Source organism: Chiloscyllium plagiosum, unplaced genomic scaffold (assembly GCF_037043375.1).
Source record: "Chiloscyllium plagiosum isolate Xiang-an unplaced genomic scaffold, Cpla_swu_hap1 HiC_scaffold_13, whole genome shotgun sequence".
NCBI classification, from domain to species: Eukaryota; Metazoa; Chordata; class Chondrichthyes; order Orectolobiformes; family Hemiscylliidae; genus Chiloscyllium; species Chiloscyllium plagiosum.
Window position 1 is genome coordinate 84,083,632 of NW_028270151.1, and position 23,547 is coordinate 84,107,178.

Sequence of the window (23,547 nt, forward strand, 5' to 3'; positions counted from 1 at the left end):
TGAAGAAGGAAAGCACTCACACATCTCCAACAAAATCCGCAACAAATGAGTAATCAGTGGTGCTTTTTCTCAGTCATGCATGCAAAAATGTTTTTTTATAAACATCCATCTTCCCTAAATACAAACCTTGAAAAATATTACGGCAAATTTTAAATAATTTTGCAAATAGTGAACTAGAAATTGTAGGTGGACAGTCTTTCATTGATAAGTTCAATGAATAAATCTCAAAATTAGATTGGGTTCACATGCCCAGATGACATATTCAAGATTTAACATAAAGATAAATAAAGACAGAAAATAAATATAAATACTTTGCACTTTCAAAACAACCTATGGAGAGAGAAGCAAGAGACAGAAGTTGTGGGTCAGCCATCATCATCATCCTGAAAGATGAACTCACTCAGAATCACAGAAGTATTATGGCACAAAATGAGACTATTTGCCCTATCACACCTATGTCAAACCTTCAAATGAGTATCATTACTGTGTGCCAATTTCATGCTTCCCCCCCCCCACACGTGAACATTATTCTTAGCTTATTTTTTTAAATTTCAAAAACATACTTTATTCATTAAAATATCTTTCTATGCGTACATTGTCACTAAGGCAGTTTGGTTCTGTATGTTAGCATATGAAGGAACAAATAAACATTGGAGTTTGACTCTATCGAGCAAATAAATCAAAGGCATGTTTTATTGTACAAGATTAAAATTACATATATTTGAGGCATCAGGAGGGTCCAATAACTGAACAGACCTCATTATACTTCAGCAAGAAGACCTTAGACAGTGGTCTTTACACACAGCGCTTTGGAGGCAGCTGTCCCAAGCTTTAGTGCATCCCTCAGCACATAGTCCTGGATCTTGGAATGTGCCAGTCTGCAATATTTGGCTGAGATCAATTCCTTGTTCTGGAAGACCAACATGTTTTGGGCAGACAAAAGGCATATTTTACTGAATTGATGGACCTCCAAGTGCAGTTGATGTTTGTCTCAGTGTGCGTCCTGGGGAACAGACCGTAGAGCACAGAATCCCATGTCACATAGCTGCCTGGGACAAACCTTGACAAAAACCTCTGCATCTTTCTCCAGAATCTCTTTGCAAAGGTACATTCCAGCAGGAGAGGTGTGACAGTCTCTGCTATCAATGCTCACTTGAATGCCTCAGTTGAGCCAACTTCCATCATACTTCCCGGCACTGCATTTCATACTGTAACTAACTCACTGTGTGAAAATCTTTTCTTCTTACCTCACCTTTAATTATTTTGCAGATCACTTTAAATCCATGCCCTCTTGTTCTTGTTTCTTTTTCTGCCTAGAGGTCAGACAGTATCTGAAGAGAGGGAAAAAGGCTTAATGGGTCCAATTTCAACTTCTGTGCAGATGAATCGATTTTGATTGGGTAACTTTCAAAAAGGACATAGTTCGGGGACAGTCAAAGTACATTCCTTCAAATAATCCTTTTCCAGCCCACTTATGACTTTGAAAATCTCTACCAGATCTCCTCTTAGCCAACCTCTCTCCAAGAAAAACAGTCACAACTTCTTCAATCTCTCCTCATAGAGAAGTATAGTATGGAAATAGACCCTTCAGTCCATCTCGTCCATGCCAACCAGATATCCCAACCCAATTTAGTCCCACCTGCCAGCACCTGGCCCACATCCCTCCGAACCTTTCCTACTCATGTACCCATCCAGATGCCTTTTAAACGTTGCAATTGTACCAGCCTCCACCACTTCCTCTGGCAGCGTACCACCCTCTGTGTAACTGAAGTTTCTCACCCTGGAACCATTCCTATGGATTGCATTTTTATTTAGTTCTTTCACAGGATGAGGATGTCGCTGCATTTTATTGCCCATCTCTAATTGCCCAAAAGGCAGTTAAGCATCAACCACATTGCTACAGGTGTGGAGTCACATATAGGCCAGACTGGTTAAAGACGGCAGTTTCCTTCCCTAAAGGGCACCATCTGCCATGGCAGGAATTGATCTCAGGCCACCAGAATGTTACTAGGATCTCTGGATTAATATTCAACGATAATAAGACTAGGACAATACCTCCCCGCTGAGCTTCTACACTCTCTCCAACATATTCACATCTGCCCTACCACCTTCAATGATCTGTGCACATATATACCCACGTCCTCTGCTCTTGCATCCCCTTTAGAGTTGTACCCTCTATTTTACCTTTTCCTTCAATTTTCTTCCAATCTGTCACTTCTTTGCAGTGAACCTCATCTGACATCTATCTGTCCACTCCACCACCTTCTGGAATGCCATGCTGTCCTCCTTACAGTTTAAAATTCTTCTAAGTTTTGTATCATCCACAAACTTTGAAATTATCCTTTGCACATTAAGATCTAGATGATTAGTTCAAATCGGGCAAAACAACGTTCCTAATACTGACACCTAGAGAGCTTCACTACAAACTTTCTTCCAGCCTGAATAATATCCATTGACCATTATTCTAAGAATTTCTTCTCACTCAGCCAACTTGTCTCCATGTTGCTACTGAATCTTTTATAACATGCCCTGTAAATTCACTCACAAGTCTGTTTTGTGGCCTTCTTGCACTATGTTTTCTCCTCCTTTCTTCTCAGCGATGTCTTGAACTTCTGGCCTCACTGTGAATTCAGACCTAACATGGCGATCTCTCTGCCTGGTGTGGCGGTCTTCTGGCCCAATGTGCTGGTCTCTCAGCAGCTCAGTGTGGTGGGCTCCTAGCCAGGCGTGACAGTCTCTCAGCTGCCCAGCACGGCTGCATCTCGGCAGCCCAATAAGCCGGTCTCTTGGCAGCCCAGCACGGCGGTGTCTCAGCAGCCTGTAGTGGCCACAGCATGGAGTTCCAGTCTCAAGACAATTCCAGAGCAGTCTCCCAACCTCGCAGGTTCGAGGTAGAGTCCAGCGCAGTCTGGAATCAAGGCCCAGTGTGGACTGGGTTGGAGGAATGTTATTCTGAACTTTTATTTCTTTATTGTTCCAACTTTTTTTCCTTAAGAATGTGTACTTAAGAATCTGTACCTTGGTATGTTTGGACCTAAGATGGCATCATAAGTGGTAACTTGTCAATCTTTCACTGTATTCACTTCAGCACATGTAGCAATAAAGCTAATTCTCATTCTAAATCTAAAGTCTTTCTGTTACTTCTTCAAAAAAAGCTTCAGCAAGTTAGTGAATCCCAATTTCTTCTTTAGACTGTTCCTAATCAACCACCTTTTTCCATGTAACTACTAATTCTATCCCAAATAATAGTTTCAAGAAGTTTCCCCACCACCGATGTTAAACTGACTTGTTTATAATTGCTGGCTTTATCCTCATAACCTTTTGTGAACTAGGCCATAAATCTCTAGTCTCTAGCACCTTTCCCCTTGTCAAGGGAAGACTGAAAGATTGTGGCTAGTGCCCATGCAATTCCCAATCTCACTCACTTTCTTCAAAATCCTCCAGTCCCAGTACTTTTTCAACTTTAAGATTAGATTCCCTACAGTATGGAAACAGGCCCTTTGGCCCAACAAGTCCACACCAACCCTCCAAAGAGCAACCCACCCAGACCCATTCCCCTACATTGACCCCTTCACCTAACACTACAGGCAATTTAGCATGGCCAATTCACCTCACCTGCACATCTTTGGACTGTGGAAGGAAACCCACACAGACATGGGAGAATGTGTAATCTCAACACAGACAGTTGCCTGAGATGGGAATTGAACCCAGGTCTCTGGCACTGTGAGGCAGCAGTGCTAACCACTATGCGACCATGCCGCAATCTATGCAACACTCTACCTTAACAATTTTAATCCTTCTAATGACTGAGTTTCCTCCGCTGTCACCATGGCCTGCACAGCATCTCTCTCTCTTTGGAAAGTACAAATGCAAAACATTCATTTAATCTCTTAGCCGTGCCCCCTGCCTCTAGCTGTAAATCCCCTTTGGGTCTCTAATTGGCCCCACTCCTCCTTTATCATGTTTTTACCATTTAAAAGGCTGTAGAAGACCTGGGGACACCTCGATGGTTTGTTGCCAGTCTTTTTTCATAATCCCTCTTTTATTTGTGTTCTCGCCTCTCTTTGATATTCCTCTTGGTTCAAACTTTTATTTTCTACCTGCCACCTGTCATTAGCACATTTTTTCTTATTTAACTTTCTACCCCCTTTGTCATCCAGGGAATTCTGGACTTGTTTGTTCTACCATTCCTGTTTGTGGGAACATACCTTGCCTGCACCTGAACCATCTCCTTTTTGAAGGTAGCCCACTCACTTGCATATGATGCTGTCTGACCTCCATAAAATTTCCAGAATTTTCAGCTTTATGGCAGATTTCGAATATCAACATAATTTATTTAATCTCATAACCACATCTAAGCCAACACTCTTGAGAGAATAATTTTCAATGCAGGAGAATATAATTCACATCATTCCATTGAACACAACCGTCATCCTCATCTCCTCCACAGTCATGCTATAAAGTGAATACGGGAGACTTCTAGGGAATCAAGATGCCAAAGAGGGAAAAAAGAATTAACAACATGAGAAATATAAGCAAGAGTAGGTGACATGGCTCCTCAATACGGTTCCATTGTTCAATCAGAGTCTGATCTGACCTGAGACTGATCTGATGGTAGCCTGAAGCGCACATTCCTGCCTAAACCCCCTTCCCATAACAACATTAATCAAAAGTTTGTCTAACTTAGCTTTGAATATATTCAATGACTCCACTGTTCTCTGGGGAGGACATTTCTAAAATATAATGACTCTCTGAGACTCTTCCTCCTTGTCTGTCTTAAATGAGACACCCTTATTTGAAACTGTCCCCCTGAGTTCTCGGTTCCCCAACAAACTTCTACTTTGTTAAGCCCGTTCGGAACTTTGTGTTTTGTTTACATTATCTCTCATTCCTTGAAGCTGCTATGATATAGGTCCAACCTGCTTAACCTTTCCTCAAAAGATTCCTGATCCCAGCAATCAATCCATTTCTCTGAACTGTTTCCAAAGCAAATATATCCCCATGTAACAAAATCCACAGCCCTCCAGGTATAGCCTCCTCCATGCCATATCCAGTTGTTGCAAAACTTCCCCACTTTTATAATTTGCAGTGAGGACCAGCATTCTACTTGTCTTCCTAATTACAGGTTGTACCTCCTTAATCTGGCATTTTCTGGTTCAGCAACCTCTGTAGACTGGCCAATTTTGCAAGTCCAATCTCTGCAATACTTCCAGTTTTCTCGAGCACCTGCTGTACTTCTGGTGTCTGCCAGAGGGAGTGATAGGTGGAGGTACAGTTACAACATTTAAAAGACATTAGAATAATCCAGAGAGAGTATATTCCTGTCAGGGTGAAAGGGAAGGTTGGTAGGTATAGGGAATGCTGGATGAATAAAGAAATTGAGGGTTTGGTTAAGAAAAAGAAGGAAGCATATGGCAAGGTATAGACAGGATAGATCGAGTGAATCCTTAGAAGAGTATAAAGAAAGTAGGAGTATACTTAAGAGGGAAATCAGGAAGGCAAAAAAGGGGACATGAGATAGCTTTGGCAAATAGAATTAAGGAGAATCCAAAGGGTTTTTACTTATACATTACGGACAAAAGGGTAACTAGGGAGAGAATAGGGCCCCTCCAAGATCAGCAAGGCGGCCTTTGTGTGGAGCCACAGAAAATGGGGAAGATATTAAATGAATATTTTGCATCAATATTTACTGTGGAAAAGGATATGGAAGATATAGACTGTAGGGAAATAGATGTTGACATCTTGCAAAATGTCCAGATTACAGAGGAGGAAGTGCTGGATGTCTTGAAATGGTTAAAGATTGATAAATCCCCAGGACCTGATCAGGTGTACCCGAGAACTCTGTGGGAAGCTAGAGAAGTGATTGCTGGGCCTCTTGCTGAGATATTTGTATCATCAGTAGTCACAGGTGAGGTGCCGGAAGACTGGAGGTTGGCAAATGTGGTGCCACTGTTTAAGAAGGGTGGTAAAGACAAGCCAGGGAACTATAGACGGTGAGCCTGACCTTAGTGGTGAGCAAGTTGTTGGAGGGAATCCTGAGGGACAGGATGTACATGTATTTGGAAAGGCAAGGACTGATTAGGGATAGTCAACATGGCTTTGTGCATGGGAAATCATGTCTCACAAACTTGATTGAGTTTTTTGAAGAAGTAACAAAGAAAATTGATGAGGGCAGAGCAGTAGATGTAATCTGTATGGACTTCAGTAAGGCGTTCAACAAGGTTCCCCATGGGAGACTGATTAGCAAGTTAGATCTCATGGAATAAAGGGAGAACTAGCTATTTGGATACAGAACTGGCTCAAAGGTAGAAGACAGAGGGTAGTGGTGGAGGGTTGTTTTTCAGACTGGATGCCTGTGACCAGTGGAGTGCCACAAGGATCAGTGCTGGGTCCTCTACTGTTTGTCATTTACATAAATGATTTGGATGCGAGCATAAGAGGTACAGTTAGTAAGTTTGCAAATGACACCAAAATTGGAGTTGTAGTGGACAGCGAAGAAGGTTACCTCAGATTACAACAGGATCTGGACCAGATGGGCCAATGGGCTGAGAAGTGGCAGATGGAGTTTAATTCAGATAAATGCGAGGTGCTGCATTTTGGGAAAGCAAATCTTAGCAGGACTTATACACTTAATGGTAAGGTCCTATGGAGTGTTGCTGAACAAAGAGACCTTGGAGTGCAGGTTCATAGCTCCTTGAAAGTGGAGTCACAGGTAGATAGGATAGTGAAGAAGGTGTTTGGTATGCTTTCCTTTATTGGTCAGAGTATTGAGTACAGGAGTTGGGAGGTCATGTTGCGGCTGGACAGGACATTGGTTAGGCCACTGTTGGAATATTGCGTGCAATTCTGGTCTCCTTCCTATCGGAAAGATGTTGTGAAACTTGAAAGGGTTCAGAAAAGATTTACAAGAATGTTGCCAGGGTTGGAGGACTTGAGCTATCGGGAGAGGCTGAACAGGCTGGGGCTATTTTCCCTGGACCGTCAGAGGCTGAGGGGTAACCTTATAGAGGTTTACAAAATATGAGGGGCATGGATAGGATAAATAGACAAAGTATTTTCCCTGGGATCGGGGAGTCCAGAACTAGAGGGCATAGGTTTAGGGTGAGAGGGGAAAGATATAAAAGAGACCTAAGGGGCAACATTTTCACGCAAAGGATGATACATGTATGGAATGAGCTGCCAGAGGAAGTGGTGGAGGCTGGTACAATTGCAACATTTAAAAGGCATTTGGTTGGGTATATGAATAGGAAGGGTTTGGAGGGATATGGGCCGGGTGCTGGCAGGTGGGATTAGATTGGGTTGGGATATCTGGTCGGCATGGACGGGTTGGACCAAAGGATCTGTTTCTGTGCTGTATGACTCTATTACTTTATGAAATAAAAAATGATTAACTATATACTCCAAAATTACTATTGATCATCTCATTTTATGTGGTATATCACTTGCACACATGTTTAAAACGTCCTATGCTGACTCTGATAAGTGATCTCTCATGGTCTGGCAAAGCTCTGCTCCCAAGGCTGCTGGATTATATTGTCTCCACATGGTAACATTTAGTGATTCATGTGGATCTCTCTACACTCCATTTAAATAATGTACAGCTTTTACATTGTTACTTCCAAAGTCGACAAGTTAACACATTCCCAAATGATACTCCATTTTGTCAAAGTTTTGTCCATTCACTTAATCTATCGAAACCCTTTCGCACCCTCTTTGTGCCCTCCTCACAATTTATTTTCCTGCCTGTCTTTGTATTATCAGCATGGTTGGTTCCAAAACAGTTGATCAAGTCACCCAAATTAGCAATTTGTATTGCCTGAAATAACTGCACTGAGACTAGTATCCCATCACCAAGTCAACCTTAAGTTTACATGTGCACAGTACGCTGGCTGTGGCCAGCTGACTCAGCTTCCCCTGAAATGAGGAGATTCTGAATCCCTTGTTGTTTTTTAAGAATAGATTTGATCTATAGATTTCTGGGTTATGGGCCGAGCACACTCTCACTGCATCACTCAGCTTTCCTGATCCCTGTTTGTATCCATCATCCAGGGCTCCCTGATTGGCCCAGGTTAACAATCCAAATCAAGGATCTCATAGTCAATAAGGTTCCAATGAGTACAAGGCCCCAGTATTGATCCCTAAGGCACTCCCCGTGTTACGGTATGCAATCCTGAAAATAAACAGTTTACCCCAACTCTGTTTCCTGTTGGTTCACCATTCCTCTGTCTATGCTGCTATATTACCTCCAAACACCATGAACTCTTACTGTGTATGACTCTATATGGCATCTTATTGAATGCAAATTCAAATTTCAAATGTTCTGGCTTTTCCATCCTGTTTGCTAGATCCTCAAATAAGTCCAAAAAATTTGTCAAATGGACTTTTCCTTTCACAAAACCATGTTGGCCCTGATGATTGTGCTATGACATTCTGAGTGTTCCATGATACCATCCATAACAATAAATTCCTGCATTTTCCCAATGGCAGATGTCAGACTAATTGGCTTTTGGTTTCCTGCTTTTTGTCTACTCACTTCTTTTGACTGAAGATGTTACATTTGCAGTTTTCCAATCTGCTGGGAGCTTTCCAGAATCTAGGACTATTTGGAAGATTATAACCAATGACCCTGCCTCTGCCTCTGTCAAAAATATAAAATCCGGGGGATCTAAGATGGCAGCGATCTGAGAAGATCATACTGCAGAGCTTCGCATCACAGCAGGAGCAGGACGGTCCTTTAACCCACCCAACCCAGGTCATCAGGATTTCTTGGGGCGTTGGAAAGATTGTGGAGCCCCAAGAAGCATTTAAAAATTGACTTACCTGTATTTTCAGCTGTCCAGAAATGCCTAAAAAGGGAGGAGGAGCATCTGAGGCCGGGCCTGCAGCAGACTCGGAGCCGATTATTCTCCAGGACCTGGTGAACCAGCTCTTGAAATCTCACGAGATGTTGGGGAAACGGATTGAAGAGAAGCTGGCTCCAGTCTCTCTCATGCTGCAGAAGCATTAGCACAGCTGGGAGACCTGGAGAAGAGGACAGATGAGGTGGAGCACAGGGTCACAGTGGTGGAAGCTGATGCCAGTTCATTCAAGGAAGAGATCCAAGCCCTGAAGACCCAGGTTCGTAATTTGCGTGACCAAGTGGATGATCTTGAAAACAGGGGCAAGCGAAAAAACATTCGGATCATCGGTCTGCCTGAGGGTTAGGAAGGTGGGCGACCTGCGGAATTTGTTGAAGATTGGCTTCCAGAATTCCTTGACTTGGAGACTGGCATGAGAGGATTGAAGATAGAGAGGGCTCACCGGGTCGCAGCACGGAGGTCAGGTCTGGGTCAACGCCCTCGTCCTTTCCTGGTGCGGTTCCATCATTACCGGGATAAGGGGAGAGTCCTGGAGGCTTCCAGACTCCAGGGGAAGGATCCAAAGGCCTTAATTTACAAGGGGTCTAGGATCATGTTTTTTCAAGACTTTTCAGTGGCGGTGATCCAGAAATGAAAATCGTATGATGGTGTCAAGAGAAGGTTGAAGGAGCTTGGGATTCAGTACTTCCTGAGATATCCAGCAGTCCTTCGGATCACCTTAGATGGATCCATGCATCTCTTTGACACATCGGAGAAGGCAAGAGACTTTGTGGACAAACTAACCTAATTTAAACAATTGTAGTATGTATAAATATTGTTGCTTGGGTATGCGTTTATCATTCTGTAAAAGAAATGGAGGAAATCCGGTTGGAGCTTTGTTTTTCCCCTTTTTTTTTCTCTATTGATAATAATTTGGTTCAAACTATATCTGGCAGTGGTTAAGATGTACATTTTAAATTTCTAAGTTAGGACATACCTAAGGATGGGTGGGGTATTTATTCTTCTTTTTTTAATAAAATACTTTTTAAATTCATATTGATATTCTATGGGGTGTTTATTCTTTTTAGCTTGTGTTTGCGATGCGGCTCTAGCTGGGGGAAGTGAAGGTGGTTGAGATGGTTAGATGCCTATTTATGGGCAATTCAGTTTGGGTAGTTGCCCCTCCGGGCAGGGGGTGAGTTCCCCTACTCAGCGCTATTGGCGCTTTATAAGTTGGTTTGTTTTCTGGTTTTTGTTGTTTTTTATTTTTAATAATTTTGTATGTTTGTTAAATGTAGTGGTTTTAGTTTATGTAGTTTTTATATTTGGTGGACCATGCGACACTAAGGCTCAGCAATTTGTGGTTCGGGTTCTTCCTCTCTGGAATTTAAATGTAATTGCAGAAGATTATGGCTAATGATTTGATTAAATGGTGTACCTGGAATATCAAGGGAAATCACTCACCACTTAAGAGGAAGAAGGTACTCTTGAGTCTTAGAAAGAAGAAGGTGGATATTGCTTTGTTACAGGAGACACATTTGGATGACAAGGAGCATCTGAAATTACAGCAGAATGGCTTTGACTGAGTTTATTTTTCATCATTTAATACCAGAAGTAGAGGAGTGGCTATATTGGTAAGGAAAAATCTCTCATTTAAATTGTTGGAATGTGTTAAAGACACATACGGGAGGTTTGTAATTCTTAAAATCTTGATAAATGGGGAAGAATATGGCATTTTAAATGTTTATTGTCCCCCAGCTCATACTCTTAAATTCTTGGTAGATGCTTTTTCTAAACTGATAAGTCTAAAGTCTCGGCACATCATTATAGGGGGAGATTTTAACTGCCTCATGGACCCCACTGTAGACAGGTTGCCTAAAGGTCCCTCGATACCCTCTGCACAAACTAAACAGTTATTGGGTTTGTGTGGGGAATTAGGATTGGTGGACGTCTGGAGGTGTCTCCACCCTACAGGTAGGGATTTCACATTTTTCTCCAATCTGCACAGATGTCACACGACGATTGATTTCTTTCTGACCCCTGCGGTAACCCTGGATCTGGTGGCATCCTGTACGATTGGTAATATTGCCATCTCTGATCATGCTCCGGTGTACCTCATGGTTAAAATTAAGGATGTTACAGTGGATTCAAGGTACTGGTGAATGGACCCCTTTATTCTCATGGACAGCAAGTTTGTGGAGTATTTCTTTCTTGTGGGGCATTCCTAGACATCAACATAGGCTGGGTTGATAGCTCATCTGTTCTCTGGGAAACTGCCAAAGCTTATGCCAGAGGGTTAGTTATTTCATATTCCACCAGTAGGAAGCGGCAGAAGGGTGAGCAGCGACGTCTTCTTGAAGCACGGTTGAAGGCAGCCGAGAAGGCCTATTTTGACAGACCCTCGTTGGTCAAACTACAGAGGATTACAGCACTGCGGTCTACACTACATTCCGTGCTCACGCAGATGGCAAAGAAGGAGCTGGCTTTTGCAAAGCAAAGGTTATACGAGCATGGTGATAAGCCTGGCAAATACTTAGCATACCTTGCCAGAAAGAGAAGTGCCCCACAAACCATTACAGCGATTAAGGAAGTGTCTGGGAACCTAACATATGATTCTAAAAAGATTAATGTGGCGTTCCAGAGATTCTACTCTAAGTTATATCAGTCTGAGAATTGTGAGGAGGGGCAGGCCAAAATGGAATCCTTTTTTAGAGATCTGAAGCTCCCGGGTGTGACTCCCGAACAACAGTCCTTTCTGAATGCCCCGTTATCAGAGCAAGAACTGCAGGAAGCTGTGAGGCAGCTTCAGAGTGGAAAGGCGCCCGGTCCTGATGGACTTCCCAGTGAATTCTATAAGGAATTTATAAGTATACTGTCAGGCCCGATGCTGAATATGTTTAATGATTCATACAGTCACGATTGTCACCCACCATCTCTGAGAGAAGCCAATATTTCACTTATCCTTAAAAAAGGGAAGGATCCGGAAGACTGTGCTTCATACAGGCCCATCTCGCTCTTAAATGTGGACTTTAAGATCCTCTTTAAGGCTCTTGCGTTAAGGCTGGAGACTATTTCACCCTCTATTATTAAAGAGGATCAGACGGACTTCATAAAGGGTCGCAGATCCTCCAATAACATTAGGAGGCTGCTTAATGTAATTCAAGCATGCCAACAGCAGTCAATACAGGGATTGGTGATTTCTTTAGATGCAGAGAAGGCATTTGACCGAGTTGAGTGGCCGTACCTTTTCTATACTCTAGACCAGTTTGGTCTGGGCGAAGCTTTCATAAGATGTGTAAAGGTTCTCTACAATGTAGCTCTCGCTGCGGTCATTACCAACGGGGTATGATCAAGCAATTTTAATATTTCTAGGGGCAGCCGGCAGGGCTGTCTCCTTTCACCATTACTTTTTACGTTGGTGATTGAACCGTTGGCAGAGGCCATTCGTGGGGATCTCAATATATCAGCTCCAGAAGTGGGGTCAAAATTACATAAGATCTCGCTGTATGCAGACGATGTTCTAATTTTCTTGACTAATCCAGCAGTTTCAGTGCCTTGCCTGATACAATGCATTCACGCGTTTGGTGCTTTTTCAGGGTATAAGATTAATTTTGCTAAATCAGAGGCTATGCCTATGGGTGGTCTTATGCAGGAGCTAGCTCTTGAGAGTGACTATAGATTCCCATTTAGGGGGTCACAGGGGGGTTTTGTGTATTTGGGCATATTCATTACTCCAGTTCTGGATTGGCTGTTCAAAGCCAATTTTACTCAATTATTTGAAAAAATTAAACAAGATCTCCAAAGATAGGAGGCACTTCCAGCCCCATGGTTGGGTCGGATAGCGCGTATTAAGATGAATATTCTCCCTCGTTTGCTTGACCCTATACGGGTGCTCCCTCTGATTTTCAATAAACACTCAGGAGACTGAACAGTTGGTTCAGCTCCTTTATCTGGCACCGTAAACGGCCCCTCATTAAATTAGCCAAACTGCAGTTGCCTCACAGATTGGGGAGAGCAGACCTTCCGGACATTAAAAATTACCAATTAAGCTCGCTTTTGACCTACGTAAGTGATTGGGTTTGTGGGGACCCTCTTTCAATATGGCTAGATATCGAAGCCTCCCAGGCAAGGTGCCCCCTTACCAGTTTGCTGTTTTTGGACAAGGTGAGGACAGTTAGGGAATATTGCCATAACCCAATAGTCATCAATACTGTTAAAGCATGGAGGGCAATTCGGCAGAGGGAAGGTAATATTGGCAAAACATCTTTGTTTACACCTTTAGTGGGTATGCCGAATTTTCAACCAGGTATGATAGATTCAGGATTTAAACGTTGGGCAGCTAGGGGTATATCTTGCATGGGTGATTTATTTAAGGGAGATGTAATGATGTCCTTCGATCAGTTAGTACGGAAGTACGAGTTACCTAATAGAGACCTCTTTCGTTTTTTTCAAGTTAGGGATTTTATTCAAAAAAGGACCACACTTTTGACTGATCCCTACAAATCTGACATAGAAAGAGGGATACTAAGGGCTAAGAGTACACTCTCTGTCAATACTCTATATCACCAATTGGGGGGTGCCACCTCAGATGAGTCTGATTGACTCTGCAAGATGTGGGAAAGAGAGCTGGGTATTGAAGTTTCTTCAGAGGCATGGGAGGATATTCGGGAGAATGCAAGGAAGATATCAATTTGCAATAGGACCCATGCTTTACAGTTGAAGATTCTCCACAGGGTCCATACCGTTTGTCAAAATTTAAACCAGGGGTATCTTCAGCATGCCCCAAGTGCAAGGTCTGTACGGGTACTCTTACCCATTGTCTTTGGTCTTGTGACAGGCTTCAAACATATTGGAGCGCTGTGGTGGGTGCAATGGAGAGGAGTTTAGGTGTGGGGGTGGAGAAGGATCCTATTTCGCTCCTTTTGGGCCTACCCATTGTATTTCCTGCAGACTCGCATAAGGAAAAACTTTTCAATATTCTTACATTCTGTGCAAGGAAGAATATCTTGCTTGGTTGGATATCAGAAACCCCCCCCCCCAGGCCTGTCGGGTTGGCGGAAGATTGTTATGGAGCATGTTCCCCTGGATTTTCTCACAAATATGGTACACCACAAAACTGAGAATTTTTACAAGACATGGCAACCCTTTTTGAAATACCTGGATACAGATTTATCTGCCACACTAACAAGGACTTTTATATAGCCGTAACGATTGTGTTTCATGAGTCCAATGTCCAGGAAGGAGGAACTGTGAATGTATGAGTGTTTTGATTGGCTGGTCTGAGTTATTACTATTTATTTGTTTGTTGTTAGGTATTTATTTAGTTAGTTAAATAGCTAGTTTAAGTTTTTTTAAATTTTTAGAAGGGTGGGTTGGGGAATTTTTTTATTATTTGGGTTTAGTTTTGTACTATTTTTGTACTGTTTTGAATTGCATTGTTTTGTATTTGTTGTAATATTTAAAAATCTATTTTTTCTTAATAAAAATATATTATATAGAAAAGCCAAAAAAAAATAAAATCCACCAATTTCCAATCCCTGTCAGGTCTGAAGAAGGTAAAAACAATGACTGCAGATGCTGGAAACCAGATTCTGGATTAGTGGTGCTGGAAGAGCACAGCAGTTCAGGCAGCATCCAAGGAGCTTCGAAATCGACGTTTTGGGCAAAAGCCCTTCATCAGGAATAAAGACAGTGAGCTTGAAGCGTGGAGAGATAAGCTAGAGGAGGGTGGGGGTGGGGAGAAAGTAGCATAGAGTACAATGGGTGATTGGGGGAGGGGATGAAGGTGATAGGTCAGGGAGGAGAGGGTGGAGTGGATAGGTGGAAAAGGAGATAGGCAGGTAGGACAAGTCTGGACAAGTCATGGGGACAGTGCTGAGCTGGAAGTTTGGAACTAGGGTGAGGTGGGGGAAGGGGAAATGAGGAAACTGTTGAAGTCCACATTGATGCCCTGGGGTTGAAGTGTTCCGAGGCGGAAGATGAGGCGTTCTTCCTCCAGGCGTCTGGTGGTGAGGGAGCGGCGGTGAAGGAGGCCCAGGATCTCCATGTCCTCAGCAGAGTGGGAGGGGGAGTTGAAATGTTGGGCCACAGGGCGGTGTGATTGATTGGTGCGGAAGATAGGACTACTGCATTGGACACTGTCTTGCCATGATGTGCCCAGGATATAGTGGATACTCCTCAAGTGGAAGGTGTTCAGTCTTCTCTCCTGTCTAGTATATGTAGTCTACTTTTCACTATCTTCACTGTCAACTTGGGATTTGTACATACTTGAGTCATGAAGTGAGCAACAGTTGAGGCTGCTTTCCTGATCCTCTTGTTGATCTAATTATACAAGGAGGGGTTGTCAGTGATGATAGAGCCAAGGTACGTATACTGATAGATGACACTGAGTTCGCAATAGTTGATGGTGATGACCTGTGGTGCCTCTGTGTCCTGTCCCAGGACGCTCGTCTTCTTCAAGCTGATAGTTAGCCTGAAATCCTTGCAAGTGTGAGAGAGACAGTTTATTAGTAACTGGGATTTCTGATAGGTGTGTGTTGCAACTGCAGCATCGTCAGCAAACAGCATGTCCCTGCTGAGTGCCACATGTACTTTTGTCTTGGCTCTAAGGCGGGCCAGGTTGAAGAGCCTGCCATGTGATCTAGTGCATAGGTAAGTCCCCTCTGTTGCAGTGTCAAAGGCATGTTTCAAGAGCACGGCAACATAATTCCTAGAGAGTGTGGGTGTGAGGACGCAGCCTTGTTTGACGCCGCTGAGGGTGTCAAAGGGCTCAGAAGTGCTGCCGTTGAACTGCTTTGTCCCCTTCGTGTTACTGTGGAAGGATTCGATCATGCTCAGCAGTTTCAGTGGGCAGCCGATCTTCAGGAGTACCTTGAAAAGGCTGCTTTCTGCTGACCAGGTCGAACATCTTGGTGAGATTGATGAAGGCAACATACAGGGACATTTTGTGTTCTCTTTGGGGCCAAAATGGATATTTGTCATTTATATAAATGACCTAGATAAGGGTATAGTAGGATGGGTTAGTAAATTTGCGGATGACACTAAGGTTGATGGAGTTGTGGATAGTGCTGAAGGATGTTACAGGTTACAGAGGGACATAGATTAGCTACAGAGTTGGGCTGAGAGGTGGCAAATGGAGTTTAATGCAGAAAAGTGAGGTGATTCACTTTGGAAGGAGTAACAGGAATAAAGGGTACTGTAAGAGTATCGACGTTTCGGGCATGAGCCCTTCTTCAGAAATCTTCAGCAACACATTTTCAGCTCTGATCTCCAGCATCTGCAGTCCTCACTTTCTCCGAGAGAGATCTCAGTGTCCATGTACATAGATCCCTGAAAGTTACCACCAAGGTTGTTAAGAAGGCATACGGTATGTTAGCTTTTATTGGTAGAGGTCACGCTGCAACTGTACAAAACTGTGGTGCAGCCGCACTTGGAGTACTGCATATAGTTCTGGTCACTGCATTATAGGATGTGGAGGCTTTGATAAGGGTTCAGAGGACATTTACTAGGATGTTGCCTGGTATGGAGGGAAGGTCTTATGAGGAAGGGCTGAGGGACTTGAGACTGTTTTCGTTAGAGAGAAGGTTGAGAGGTGACTTAATTGAGACATATAAGTTAATCAGAGGGTTAGATAGGATGGACATTGACAGCCTTTTTCGTTGGATGGTGATGGCTAGCACAAGGGGACATAGCTTTAAATTGAGGGGTGAAAGATATAGGACAGATGCCAGAGGTTGTTTCTTTACTCAGAGAGTAGTAGGGGCTTGGAACACACTGCCTGCAACAGTAGTGGGCTCAACCAGATTAAGGAAAAAGTGAGGTCTGCAGATGCTGGAGATCAGAGCTGGAAATGTGTTGCTGGAAAAGCGCAGCAGGTCAGGCAGCATCCAGGGAACAGGAGAATCGACGTTTCGGGCATAAGCCCTTCTTCAGGAATGAGGAAAGTTTGTCCAGCAGGCTAAGATAAAAGGTAGGGAGGAGGGACTTGGGGGAGGGGCATCGGAAATGTGATAGGTGGAAAGAGGTCAAGGTGAGGGTGATAGGTCAGACTGGGGTGGGGGCGGAGAGGTCGGGAAGAAGATCTCAGGTTAGGAAGGCGGTGCTGAATTTGATGGATTTGACTGAGACAGGGTGGGGGGAGGGGAAATGAGGAAACTGGTGAAATCCGAGTTCATCCCTTGTGGTTGGAGGGTTCCTAGCCGGAAGATGAGGCGTTCTTCCTCCAACCGTCGTTTTGTTGTGGTCTGACGATGGAGGAGTCCAAAGACCTGCATATCCTTGGTGGAGTGGGAGGGGGAATTGAAATGTTGAGCTACAGGGTGGTTGGGTTGGTTGGTCCGGGTGTCCCAGAGGTGTTCTCTGAAACGCTCCGCAAGTAGCCGGCCTGTCTCCCCAATATAGAGGAGGCCACATCGGGTGCAGAGGATGCAATAGATGATATGTGTGGAGGTGCAGGTGAATCTGTGGCGGATATGGAAGTTTTCTTTGGGGCCTTGGAGGGAGGTGAGGGGGGAGGTGTTGGCGCAAGTCTTGCACCTCCTGCGGTTGCAGGGGAAGGTGCCGGGAGTGGAGGTTGGGTTGGTGGGGGATGTGGATCTGACGAGGGAGTCACGGAGGGAGTGGTCTTTACGGAATGCTGATAGGGGAGGGGAGGGAAATATATCCTTGGTGGTGGGGTCCGTTTGGAGATAGCGGAAATGACGGCAGATGATGCGCTGTACATGGAGATTGGTGGGGTGGTAGGTGAGGACCAGTGGGGTTCTGTCCTGGTGGCGGTTGGAGGGGCGGGGTTCAAGGGTGGAGGAGCGGGAAGTGGAAGAGATGCGGTGGAGGGCATCGTCGACCACGTCGGGGGGGAAATTGCGGTCCTTGAAGAAGGAGGCCATCTGGGTTGTGTGTTTTTGGATCAACCAGATTAAGGGCATTTAAATGGTCATTGGATAAACATATGGATGAAAATGGAATAATGTAAGATAGATGGGCTTCAGATTGGTCTCACAGGTCGGCGCAACATCGCGGGCCGAAGGGCCTGTACTGCACTGTAATGTGCTATGTTCTATGCATCAATTTCCTCCATTGTCCGCTGCCTGCAAATGCCCACTTTGGCAAGGCCTGGAACAGAACCCATCTTTTTTTTCTGTCTACTTCCTTTTTGTACTAGATCTGGATATTTTCTAATCAACTTGTTCAGAGATGCCATTACACACCTTACGAGCAGGCCTCCGACCTCTCTGTACTGGGTCTAAGGATCTGTGTGGATAACAGCGGTCTGAGAATGAAGTGAGGCTTAACAAGAGGAATCACTTGCCTTGATCACATATTGTTCATTTCATGATAGAAGTAAGAACAAGGTGCATTGTCTTCTCCAGCATAATTACTTAGAGGGATATCAGGAGCCAGGAAGGTCACTTTTGACTCCATTGGGACCCCAAACTGAACACACCTTTTCCCCCACCCACAACAAACATCAGATTGGGTAGAGCCTAATGCAGTGTGCACTTTCAGAACCATTGTCTTACACAATAACCAAGGTACAGCTATCCTGCCCATGCCCCATGACAATGGCACTTCTGTATCCCAGCTGAAGGGAAGGCTGTGCACCTGCGCAGTGGGATCCGCGGGCATGCGGGAACACGCCGGTGGTGGCCGGCCCGCGCACGCCGTTACGCGCTGGCGTCACTTCCGGCGCAGGCTGGCTGGCAGCCAGGGGCGGGGGGATGGGAGTGGAAGATGGCGGCATCGAGGGGAGTTGCGGCCTGACGGCATCGAGAGCACACCGCTGAAGCGGCGCCGGGGCGGGAATCAGACCGAGCCAGGCCGCTCTCGGTAAGTGTTGGGAGCCCCAGCTCGCGGTGCCCGCCTCGCTCAACCACAACGGCTCGTACCTCCACATGGAGCGGACCAACTCAGGCCGAGCGGCCGCCATTTTGCGCACGGAGCCGGGCAAAGAGTTCGGCTCCGGGGGGTGGGGGAGAGAGAGGGAGCGGGGAACCGCGGGGTGGGGGGGAGAGAGGAGGTAGTAACCGGGCACTGGGTGGGGAGAGAGAGGGAGCGGGGAAAGGGCCCTGCGGGACGGAGACGGGGGGTGGGGGGTGGGGAAATGTCCCTGGGAGGGGAGCGTCGACAGGGCTGAGGTAAGAGGGCGGAAAGGCCGCTGGTGCGGGAGCTGACTCCTGATGACGCTGGTAGAGGCTGTGAATGTTGAAATCTCCGGCCTAGTGCGCAGGAAGTGAGAGTCTTTACACTTTGGGAAAGGGCCTGGTATTTGAGAAGGTGGGGGGGTGGGGAAGATAGGGAGGTAATGCACGTTGGCCAGTCACATTTTATCGCCTCTTTAATCTGCTCTGCATACATTGATTCGTTTGGATGTGGCGCAAATTGCAGCCCTGATTCATGTGAAATTGGCAGCTGGGAAGGTTTGTCCAGGTGTGTTTTGGGTTAAAGTTGGGAATGTAAATTAATTTTGGCAGATAAAGAAGGAATGATCATGCTATTGCAGTGTGGTGGCAAATCCTTAGACATCATTTTCCGTTCTCATCTACCTTGGTGCAATCAATATAAAAATTGCTGGATTCAATTTTTTTATTATTTCCCCTCCTGCTTCCATAGTCTCCTAAACTGATGAGCAGAAATTTGGGTAGTTAGAGAGAATTTTTTTTTAAATGAGTGAAAGTTGTAATATAAAAAAGTTTAGTGACCAAAATTATTATAGCATGGATTTCTACAGGGAGAAATCTTACTTTAGCATTCTTTTTGAGAATTTTGCATGGGGAATTTAGTGGATCTGATATGTTCAAAAGGTTAAATAGTGATGCAACAACGCAAAGTTTAAAAATCACAACACAAGGTTATAGGGCAACAGGTGCAAGCTTTTGGAGTGCTGCTCCTTCATCAGGTAGCTAGCACCTCATCTTTCGTATGGACGGCCTACAGCCCAGAGCACTCAACATTGAGTTCTTCAATTTCAAATAACCTCCTTTAACATCCCTCGACTCCTGTTCCAGCCCCTCCCCATCCCTTCCATTCCTCTGACAGACCCTTGCAGTTACCAACCAGATTCATTCCTCCCATCAACCAAACAGGTTGTACCCTCTACCTGTGTTGACCTATCCCAACCACACCACTCTGTCCCTCTTCTCACCCTAAATCCTCCCCAAACTCCCCCTTATCTGCAGCTCCCCTTACACTGACCCCCAGTCCTGAAGAAGGGTTACACCTGAAAAGTTGGCTTCTCCACTTCCTTATGCTGCCTGGTTTGCTGTGTTCTTCCACCCTCCCGTTTGTCTATCTTGGATTCCAGCATCTGCAGTTTTTTTGTCTCTAACTTAATGCTGATGGCTGATCAAATACTTGAATATCATATACTATCATATTCTCAAAACCCATTGCACTATTGATAATAAGATATTTTCCAAATACTACCTTAAACATACTCAAACACTGCATCCACAGCCCTCTGGGATAGAAAATTCCAAAGATTCACCACCCTCTGTAGAAAGAAAATTCTCCTCATCTTGGTCCCAAATGACATTCACCTGTACTTTTACATTATGTCCTCTGTTCCAGGCTCCCCAAACAGAGGAAACAGCTTACATGAAGGGCTTTTGCCCGAAACGTCGATTTTGCCTGTCCTCGGATGCTGCCTGAATTGCTGTGCTCTTCCAGCACCACTGATCCAGAATTACATACATCTACACTTGCTTTAAATATTTTGTAGATTTCAATGAGATCACCTTCAAAATTCTAGCCTTTCTCTGATTGTCACAATTTTGTACATGAATATTTCAATTTATCAATTGACCAGGGACAAACTTGAGGATTTATAATGAATACTAAAACTAATTTGAATGAAATGGTCATGATGCCTTGGTGGACTGCATATCTTTTGGCAGAGAAGTGAAAGTTTCGGATGTTCCTAGTGAAATAGAAGTCCTGTGGATAACAGGTTGAGTGTATAAAAATATAGGAGTGACCTTTCAGTGGTTTATAAAATCATGAGGGGCGTGGATAGGGTGAATAGCGAAAGATCTTTTCCTGGGATGGGGGAGTCCAAGAGGGCATAAGCTGAGGTGAGAGGGGAACGTTTAAAGTGGACCCGAGGGGTAACTTTTTCATGCAGAGAATGGTGCATGTATGGAATGACCTGTCAGAAGAAGTGGTGGAGGCAGGTACAGTTACAACATTTAACATGGGTTCATGAATAGGAAGAATTTTTACAGGGGTATGGACCAAATGCTGGCAGAGGGTAATCTGTTAGTTTGGGATGTCTGGGCAGCATGGACGATTTGCACTGAAGGGTTCGTTTCTGTGCTCTAAAATTCTGACTGATAAAAAGATGGTTCAAAACAGCGCAGAACAGAGGTTAATGGTAATTATTGTGAAATTTAAAGTTGGGAAAATGCATTCCACAAGGTTTACTTCTGAGGCTGCTCTTCACTATGTAGTCTTCTGGGTTTGCAGAACTATAATTAAATTTTATACTTGTGGACACCAATTTATCAGGATATCTGCACCATATTATGGCATAACATTTGGAATGGGTGTGGTGATGCTTGGATGCTTTGGAAAATTAACGTCTCGATGGGATAGAACACAACAGAATTTAGCTATAACCTGATAGAGGTCTTCATAATTAAGAGGATTTGAAAGTTGCACCTGAGATGCTTCTGCATGTGGGAGTTCCAAACTGAGATAAATCTGATTGTTACTAATAAGTCCATTAAATTCAGGAGTATTGATTGTCGTGGAACTTGCTACCACACAAAATACTTGATGGCATTCAAATAGATAGAAATTTATTGTCACTTATTTTTGTGAGAATATGATAAAATAGGTTTAAGTCACCACAAAAACAATGCCATTTAGTTAAATAAATTATATATGAAGTAAAAGAATTTAGGGACACAAACTCTTCAATCATTACAAGTAACAGTATAAATCAAGAACTGCAATAATCTTTGGGCCTTGCTGCGTCTACAGAGAGACAGTCTTTGGAATGAAAGGTGGGAATACCATGGATTTTGTGTTGTTGAAAAGGGGAGCGGGAGGGAATGAACAAAAGGGCGATTCTGTGGTTACAGGACAGGAGAGATTATGTTGTGGAATAAAAAGCAAAGGGAATGGCCTTTTTTAAGGAAACAAAATATTGGTTAAGAGTTCTATCTGCATGCAAAAACACAATAAATGATACTGATTGGCATTTGTCTAAAACATTTGGAGGACAGAGTCCTCCAAGTGGCTTGAACTTGTTGAACTATGTTGAGTTTGGAAAGCTGTAAATACAATCATAGAATTTTACAGTACAAAAGGAGGCTATTTGGCCCATTTTGTCTCTTCTGGCTCCCAAAAGAATTACCCAACTAGTCTTGTTCTCTAGCCTTATCTCTGTAGCCCTCTAAATTTAATCACTTTCGTGTATTCCCAGGTCCTCTTTGAAATCTCATATGGAATCTGCCTCCACCAATCTGCCAGGCAGTGCATTCCAAATCCTAACACTTCTGAGTAGAGAAGCTTCTACTCATCTCACTCCTAGCTCTGATGATGAGAGTCTTGAAATTGTGATCCCTAGTTGTGACATACCAACCAGTGGAAACACAATATCCTTCTTTACCCTGTCAAATGTATTCATAATTTTGAACATCTCTTAATTTCCATGTTCCAAGGACAATAAGCCTAATTTCTCTAATCTTTCCTTGTATCTAAAATCCCTCATTCCTGGTATCATTTTGGAAAGTGCCTAGTGCCTGATTGGAATATGAAGTGCTGTTCCTGCAGCTAACAGTGAGCTTTACTAGTAGTGATCAGGAATGTGTGGGAGAGAGCAAGGTGATGAATTAAAATGACAGTTAACTAGAACATTGGGATCATGCTTGTGGGTGGAAATCTTCTGCAAAGCAGTCACTCAATCTGCATTTCGTCTATCCAAAATAGAGGCGACTACATTGTTGCAAATACGGTAAACTGAATTGAGATTTCAAGTAAAACACTGCTTCACTTGGAAAGAGGGCTTCGGACCTTGGAAGGGAGGAGGTAAAAGGACAGGTGTTATTAAACACTGCGATAAAAGCAAAATACAGCAGATACTGGAAATCTGAAATAAAAACAATATACAGGAGAAACTCAGCAGGAATGGCCATGTGTGGGGAGAGGGAAACCATTAGTATAACGGAATTGCTGTTCAAACTGGAACACTTTTTGTTCAACCCTGTGATTGCATGAGAAGATACTAGAAGGAAAGTGAGTTGTTAGGGATGATAGATGAGACCAAGATGTCGCAAATGGAACAGTCCTTTTTAAATGCTGAATGAAAAAGCAACAAGTGTTTATTGGTAGCATACTTAAAGTAACAGAGGTTGATCCTTTGAATATGAAGGCAGCCATACTGGAAAATTATTCTTGTTCTCCAAGCTACCACACTTCAGATTTCCAGTATCTGTACTATTTTGCTTCTATTAAAAAAGCAATGTGTATCATCAAGGTCATGAAAATGTGAACAGAAACAAGGGTGTTCATTACTGTCTTGGAATTGAATTGTTAAACAGACTAGGCTAAGCTTGTGTCAGACTTGTATCTAATAAAGCACCTTTTAACATTAAAAACCCAAGTACTTGTACAGGAATATTAACAAACAAAATTTAGGACTGATCCGCATAAGGAACCATTGCAATAGATTATCACTAGCTTGGTCCAGGGTCTAGGTTTTATGGAAGGT

General features: G+C 43.8%; 1 protein-coding gene across 1 annotated transcript in view; it reads left to right on the top strand.

Moving 5' to 3' along the window:
- The first annotated feature begins 18,545 nt into the window (after positions 1-18,545).
- wdr33 (WD repeat domain 33) overlaps positions 18,546-23,547 on the top strand; it is a 105,926-nt gene continuing 100,924 nt past the window's right edge. The window contains exon 1 of the mRNA XM_043701765.2: positions 18,546-18,662. The gene's annotated coding sequence lies outside the window, so the exon portion shown is untranslated. The remainder of the gene's footprint in view (positions 18,663-23,547) is intronic.